We start from the raw sequence: 8953 nt of genomic DNA, 5'->3' as shown, positions 1-8953 counted from the left end.
TCGTACTCACTTCGCAGCTCCGAGATAATTTGCTCACTCTTGGATGAACGCTTGCTAGAGTTCGATCCATGCAAGTGAGAACCTTCCCTCTTCAACTTCCCTTTTCCTTTTCCTCTTGCCTTGTGAGATGATGCACAATGGGGCTCCGTGAGGTCTATGATCGCCGCAGGGTTGTTGAGATCGATGTCATTCTCTTCACAATCGCTGCCCGGGGGTGATTGTGTGCTGGCATACCTCCACTTTTCAGTGGATGTTGAGCCGTCAAAGATGTAGCATAGGTACTTGAAGTTCGTCAGGGGGCCATTTCGGAATCTGTAGTACTTCTTGAGGCTCGTTGTCTGCGAAGAAAGAGCAAATAAACAAAAAAACACAAGATAAAACACAAATATAACAAATAAGTACGTCAACTCGCGTAATTAAGGAAATATTAAACATAATATTAGTGGCGTACCAGTCGGATGTGTTCCCATTGTTCCGGAGTTCACGTGACAGTCCCCAAATCATCATTCCACCCACAGCCGGTGCCTGCCTTACCTCGGACAAATTCCGAGAAGTACACCCAAAGCTCCCTAAGATGCTTAATTTTGTCGCCAACCTGTTTTTGTGTGTAGGCGGTGGCATCCTTCAGCCGTTTGTTTAATTTTTTTGTGATGTTCGGCATATGCTTCCCAAAGGGATGGCGAATTCCCGTCATCTTTGTAGTTGCAAAGAATATGTACCAAGATATCCTCATGCTCTTGTTCCCATTTCACATTTGCTAGCGGGATGGGATCTTCTGGTGGGGATGGGGTTTGCATCCCATGCTTTAGAGGAGACTTACGGGGAGTGGTAAAAAACGACATCTACGAATATGTATAGAAAACAGCATAACGACGTGCATAAATGATGTATGATACTTATCTACCAACCACAGTCAACACAAAACTAATATTTTACTTAGACACTCGAACTAATATATACGATTACGTGAACTGTGATATGACATATTTACAATAAGTAGGAAAATAGGTTAGGCACGACCAATTTATAAATGAAGCAAGCTTTGGTATAAAATAAGAAGTCTACCTTGAACTTGTTGGAATGTCGTTGTCGCAAGTTATACCCGCCGAATTAAAAATTCAACGAGGCCAACATTAATGCCGAGTAAGCAGAAAGTGGTGGCATATTAATCATTATTGACATCTACACCCTAATACCATAGACAACATACAGATACACATATTTATCATACTTATGGCCAATTTTTTCATGGCCAACAAACAAAGTGTCATTTATCCATTTGCTGAAAAAGTATATGAATTTATAACATCTCGAGAAGCTACATATTATGATTACAGGTATAAAATAAGCCCAAGCAGATAAAGTGATAAAATCTTCTTATAAATCAAATCCAACATACATGCATACATGCAAAACCGAAGCTACATATTTTGAGTATATAACTCTGTATCTTTATACACTTCTCCAATAAGAAGACAATTGAATCAAACAAAATTGCATATACACTTGGAAAACAGCAAACCGGCCCAGGACAGAAGCAAACAAAGTCTGCAATCCTTCATTTCTCAAAAGATTCTCAGCCTCTTCTGTACCAAGCAATAAATGGCTGGAGCTAAAGGGAAGTCCATGCTTCAAGAGGTGGATATATATATATATATACCGACTTGTGATACCCACTATGTTGTCATTGAAACATATGTCATGCAATAGTTCATTTTTTTAAAGATAATAATGTCAAAAACTAACAAGATTCAAAGCAGCTCTGACCTCACAGCCAAGTGGCATGGACCATTGAGCTAAGATTGGTGGTTAAATAAGTTAGAATATTGGTGACCTTGAAACTGAAGGAGACCCTCAATCAGTATCATAAAGCATTGGACTTAGAAAAGATAAGCAAAGAAATAATTAAATTGGGTACCTTCTGATCAATAATTAAATAAATGCCTCATTTCATTTTGACGTGAATATGGTTGCTTGACCACCAATGGTAATTAAAATTTCCTTAATTTTGTTTAATTGTGCAATTGAATTGGGTGTTTTCTGCATAGCATTTATTTAAGGTTGTGTTCCACATTGTTTATTTAATTTAATCAGAAACATTATGTGCAAAGATACAAAAAAGAAAAAGATTGTGTTTATGTTGCGTAAGAAGCTGCACCATATTATTTTAGTGTGAATTTTTTTTGGAGGATGGATTTAGCCTTTAAATGTCCAGGGAAGCAAAATGATGTGATTTGTCATATTGTGGTAGCAGGACATTTCCTTTCTATATCCCTGTAAATTGATAGCAAGTGTTACCATATCTAACATATTGGTTGCATTACCCAGGCAAAGACTAGATGTACAAATTTGAAAGATGCTGTACCTTCTTATGATTGCCACTGTACTTGCTCAAGCATTTATCAATCTATTTGTACTGTGTTTTGCTTTTGCTTCAATTCACAAAATACAGAGATTTGTGTATCCATTGAGTGCATCACACTGAGTAAATTTTTTTTTGTGGCATCTTGAATGTTTTCATAGATAAAATCGTCTTATGAAACCAATGGCCAGCTATGATTGGGCTAAAGGAAAAGTTGGAATATATCAGATAAGAAACTTCATAATCCTTCTTAAAGAAACGGCAAGTCTTCCTAATGCACCAAAAGTTAGAACCACCCTATTCAAAAGCTCTACTTAGAAATATCAGCAAAATCTCATTTGTGCATACTTAATTAAGTTTGATAACTTTTCAATTGAGAAGCTTGGTAGTACTACTCTTCAAAACATAGCATATATATATATATATATATATATATATATATATTAATTATACCATGATACACAATAATTCCCCCTTCAAATTCTCTGAGAAACCCCACATATTGGTAAAACTTAAATATAATTGAGAATGATACAATTAATTAATCTTACATACTTCCAAACCAACAAAATTAAATTCTACAGAACCATAACAAAAAGCTATATGCAATACCTTAGATCGTGATCGTGTGGGTGGAGCCGTGGCTAGAGCTCTTCTCCACCGAGACTTGCGGCTGGCTTCACAGGCAGTGTAATTTCTAGATGGGTGCTCTGGATTTTTGGGAGGCAAAGCCTCTAATATACCCGAGGAATACAGCTGGCCAGGTCCAGGCATTGTGGGGGGACCTGATACGCATGGGCTGGACGCGTGTTGGGGGGGAGAACTTCTGCAAACTAGGCGCAGGGGGGTGGGGGGCGAGAGAAATCTCTGGGCTTTCCCTCGCCTGCTTCGGACGCGTGGTAGGGGGGGAGAACTTCTGCAAACAAAGCCCAAAATCGCAGGGGGGCAAGAACTCAGAAATGGGTTTCCCTCGGCTGAATCGGACGCATGTGAGGGGGGGGGGGGGGAGAAATTTTGCAAACAAAATCGCAGGGGGTGGGGGGGGGGGGGGGGCACGAAATCAGAACTGGTTTTCCTTAGGCAGCTTCAGACGCGTGTGGGGGTGGGGGGGGAGAAATCGGAAATGGGTTTCCCTTCTTCGCAGCTTCGAACGCGTGTTTCGGGGCACTGTGTTCCAATGACGGTGGGTTTTTTCCCTTCTTCAGCGTGGGAAGCACACAAAGCGCAGGGGGTGGGGGGGCCTTCTTCAGCGTGGAAAAATCCAGCATAAACGGTCGTGTTTCAAGCAGGAGGAAGTAGGGGCGAAATAAGAAAAAAGTGGTAAATTTTTACACCAAAAGCAGAGCCTTGACCCAGACACTGAACAGTGTTTGGGTCAAGGCTGTTGCCAAACAAACCCTAAAAATTATTAAGAAAGTTCTTACATTAGATCACAAAATTCGATCTTCTAGTCACTTACCTTTTCACATTAAAACATGTTGGATTATTGACACCAGAAAACAACAATGATTTTTAACCAGCTAGCAAATAACATCCTCACAACCATGTTATACATGGTTAGTTCATGGGATCCAACAAGCAGAGCCCAAACATATCTTAGACTTTCAATATCATAATGGGACATCAATAGAGAATAAAGAAACCTCTGAGACTCACCATTCGTAGCTTCTCCTCAACTCTTTCCTTCCTTATTTGCTCAAGCTCAAGTATCAGAGCTGCTTCGTCATTCTCATCATCATCGCTTTCATCACTAACACATATAAAACACATTAAAAAATAGTGATGAATCCGAAGGGTATATCTTATATCGTCATGCAGCTATTATTTATTTATGACAAGCTAGAAATAGCTATTGATCTGCCAAAAAGACAAAGTTACATGACAAAAAGACAACTATTGGAAGACATTGCATAAAGAAGGAAAATTACATGACAATTTCTCAAAAAGACAAAATTACGTGTCAATTTCTCAAAAAATATGCCAACATCAAATGCATAAATTATATTAAATTTTACATGCTCTTAGACGTAATGACATGTATCAGATAACAGATACTTAAAAGCTCATCACAAGTAATCGTAGACAAGTGTTGTCGATGGATGAGAACGGTATAAACTTCATTGAAGATGGGCTGCACAAGCATTTCAATCATTGAGTCTTTTGGGATTACAGCATTGGCGACACCTATCATCCAACCAAATGTATGGGGCATGTTGATATTGATACCATAGGTTAGATGCCGCAAAAGGTAAAGCAATACTACTTGGCTCAAAGGTAGAGGATATAGAGACAAGATGTACTGTAGATCAACCTAAATAAGAAAATTAAAAAAAAATTAAGGCAACTTGTTTTAAATATGTAACATTAATAACTAAGATAACATGTTGATGAATTTATAGATCTAAGAGCATAGCTAGTATACAATAGACACATTAGAGATTCGGAAGGCTGCAGTGAAGGATTCTTCATATTTAGGTTGGCTGATCAATTTTGACAACTCAAATGTTGGATCAACCATTGTTGCTGCCATATTGATGGAGCCCTACATAATAAATTAATCACATGAAAAATCATATTTGAGCAAATGATATGTGCACCCAAAATCAAGTAAATCATCATATTAATCACCTGAGTTGTATTTGGCAATGAAGTTTGAGAAGTGTTGAGGTCATCTTGCATTGCGTTGGAATTCTACAGTTAATAAATATTTGTGAAAAGTTTACAATTAACAAAATGATTGATTTTCAATTAAAAAAGATAAGGTTATGTACCTTCTTTTTCCCCTTCTTGTTGACAGTGTTGTCACTTTGTTGCTTATTTCGTCCTTGGAATTTCTTACCTTGCGACTTTTTGATCACTTTTTCTATATTGGGGCATTACCTTGCGACTTTTTGAGAACTTTTTCTATAGCTGTGACCATTCGTAGTGAGGGTGGCCTTCCTTTGATTCTAGCCTTAACAGGAGTAAGCACCGTTTCACCTTGCACTGTGGTGCCCTCATTACTTGGAATGACCTCATCACAAGTTGGAATGACTTCATCACATTGATAGGGCGCAGCATGTGTTAAGGCATAGTATTTCTCCTTTAACATATTAGCACTTTTCATCGCTTCCATGAAATATTCCTCATTTTTGGATGTGAGCGATGCTAATTCTTCACAATTCTTGCAAACTTTGTCATATCTCCGGGCAGTAGAGTTAGTAATCAACACATCACCCCTACTCTTAATCATCAAATGTTTTTGATTTATATCCTTCCTCCTTCTATCAAGAATATATCTTGGTGGCAACATTGTAACTCCGCTCGTAAGTAGAACAGAAATGGAATGCCTGCATATGATTCCTCTTAACTTAAATAATGTACAAGTACACTTCACTTCAAATTCATCGTTGTTGAAGAAAACACTAAATGTTTTGTCGATCATGCGGTTTCCATTAGGTTCAATCACTCGATAGGTAGAAACTGCACCTTCACTTTTAAGAAAACAATTATTAACATTCGAACGTGGCTTAAATTCTGCTTAAACATCTTTGAATTTTGAATCTGTGTAAGCATCTTGAAATTGCGTCTCTAAAGCAAAGTCTGTTACACAAGGACTTGTGCAATTATAACAATCGAAATCAGCACGTGCCTTCTTCTCAACCATTTTCTTCAAAGCATTATCAAATTGATCAACAAATTCCTTTAGTGTGGTTTGTGCATGCATGTAACCATCAAAGAATGAATTCATGCTTTCACTCCAATGCGTTGTAGTCATTACAGCCCAAAATGTATCTTCATATATGCTGGCACCGAAAAAGTTTGCTCAAAATATAACAGATTCAACCGTGGGTGATTTTGAAGGTCATAACTCTCAATTAATTTTTTTCCAATTTTCCTCAAATTCATCAACATTGGGAGAGTCATACAAACATGTATTTAGGGCAATCTTAATGTCATTGTAATGCTCATGTCTTGAAAATTTCTCAGGGACTTTTCTCATAATGTGCTATAGACAATAGCTATGCCGAGTTTTTGGGAAAACTCTCGCAATTGCATTTTTCATTGCCCTATCCTGATCTGTTATAATTGTACTTGGAGCTCGATAGTTCATGCACTTCAACCACACCTCAAACAACCAAACAAATGTGTCTGTATCTTCATATGATAGTAGTCATGCCCCAAAAAATATGGATTGACTCCTACAAAAGGAGCAAATGGCATATCATACCTATTAGTCAAGTATGTGGTGTCAAATGTAATGACATCTCCAAAATATTCATATGATGCCCTACTTCATACATCAACCCAAAACACATTTCGCAACCTACTATCATCATCCATGTTTATCACATAATAGAATCGATCATTCAGTTCTTGCATTCTTACAAAATAATCACAAAGGGCCTGACCACCTTCTTTGCCAAGCCAAAGCTCTCTTTACTTGTTAATAAAATTCCGACAATCCCCCCCCCCCCCCCCATTTCAACAACCAATAAGTTTAAATTCTTATTTCAAACGTATTCCAGCCCTATCATTAAGATCAAACATTTTTTTCACATTATCATTTATATTCTTATAACACCTATGAAACCTTACTTCTCTTGGACTTACAGGATGGTTATGCTCAAGCACCACTTTCTTCATATGCCACGTTCCATCATCCCAAAAATTGGCACAAATGTTAGCATTATACCCTGTTTTCTCAGTTGATAATTTGGTCTTTACACCCTTACTTCTGCTGTTTTTTACTTGGTCATCATGCATGCATGTCAGGACCATGTAATATCGATTACCATCTGGTCTCTTCTTTATAACTCTTTTTAACACACCAAAACCAACTTGCCTAGCATACGCCTTATAATATGAAATAACTTCTTCATGTGAATTAAAAGTCATTTACTCAACTAGTTCTTCCACTTTTTCATTCCCACCAATCATCCTTGGTTCTTCAACTTTTTCATCCACATCCAACTCTTCATCCGAAGAAGTGATCATTAATTCATTTGGTTCTTGTTGTGCAAATTTTAATACTCGCAAGTGCGAAGTTGAATCCACAGATAATTGTATTTTTGAAAGAGCAATTTAAATCTAAATTAATTAAATCCTAACCTAGTTCCAAAAGGGTTTTGAATTTTGGTTTTAAAAATTAAAAGACAAACATAAACTAATTAAAATAAACTAAGAGATAAAATACTAAGGTTTGAGAATTCACACTCACCGAATCATAACAACATATTTCCATGTTTATCAATATTAATCTGAAGTTCTCACAATTAAAATCTTAGATATATTTTACTATGCTTCAAGCAATTAATCAAAACCATCCCATGTATCCATTCATTGCACAAATCACAAGAAGAATCCAATATCAATTAAATCATTAGATGTATCCATAAATCACAAAAGATATCCAATTTTAATTGAAATACCAAATGTATCCGTAGAACAAATCACAAGAGATATCCAATTATTTAGGCAAATAAAATCAAGCAATCAATTATGTGAAATTATCTTAAATCATCAAGTGTATCCTCGAATCACAAAAGATATTTAAGAATCACTCCACACATTGAAAAGAAGTAAAACAATTGAAATATTAAACCCAATAAAATCAGATAAATAAAGACTTACATGAAAGTATTGATGTTCTTCATCGGTGTAGCTTCATCCCCAACCTTAGTTCGGAATTTAGCTCCACATAAAAATAAACCCTAAATCTAAAGAAAACCTAAACTAAAGGAGAAAAACTGTAGAATTTTGCTCTCTAGAATTCTCTCTATTTTTTCTTGAATGCAAAGAGGTCTATTTATAGGCTTAGAGAAGTCCTAGAAGCCCTATTAAACATAGATAATTCGGAGATCTGTCTCCCAGTCAAAATAGAAGTTTGAAATTGGAATAGAATTCATCCAAATTTGTGTCCTTTTATTTCAGGGAGATTTTGGCATAATAACCATTCGAATTAGGAAAATTCTATTTATAATAAACTGTAGTATTTTGAGTTAGCTTTCTAATGCCAATTGAATCACTTCAATCTGACATTTAAGCGGAAAGTTATGGTCAAATACTAAGACATGTGTAGAATCTAAATTTGAATTCAATCTGACATCTTATCAAATCTGAAATTTAATCCAATTTGATCTGATTTAACATTTTTCTTAGATTTGGTTAAACTTAAACACATCATCTAGGTTTTCTCAAAGTATGCTTTCTTCCAAACTTTGCATTTTTTCCTTTAAAGTTGTAGTTTTTCTTCAACAATCTACAAAACACTAAAAACACAAAATTAACACAAAACATTAAATAACGACACAACTAAAGGATTAACTAATGTAAATAAAGGGGTCCAAATATGGAATATTTGGCACTTATCAAATACCCCCAAACTTACATTTTGCTAGTCCCTTAGTAAAACAAAACGAAAAATAAAATGAAAACAAGAAACATAAATCCTCTTTCATGGGAGAGACTATTGCATTTAGCATATGCAACAAGCCTTTTAAACCCCTAGGCATCCCTAGTGGATGAGTGAAGTCTTGTGAGGACTTAACAGGAATGATACCCACAAACATTGTGCACTATGTTGTTAACAAGAAAGAATTTTCACATAAA

The sequence above is a fragment of the Corylus avellana genome, chromosome 9, assembly GCF_965113065.1.
Source record: "Corylus avellana chromosome 9, dhCorAvel1.hap1.2, whole genome shotgun sequence".
NCBI classification, from domain to species: Eukaryota; Viridiplantae; Streptophyta; class Magnoliopsida; order Fagales; family Betulaceae; genus Corylus; species Corylus avellana.
This window is presented reverse-complemented; position numbering follows the sequence as displayed.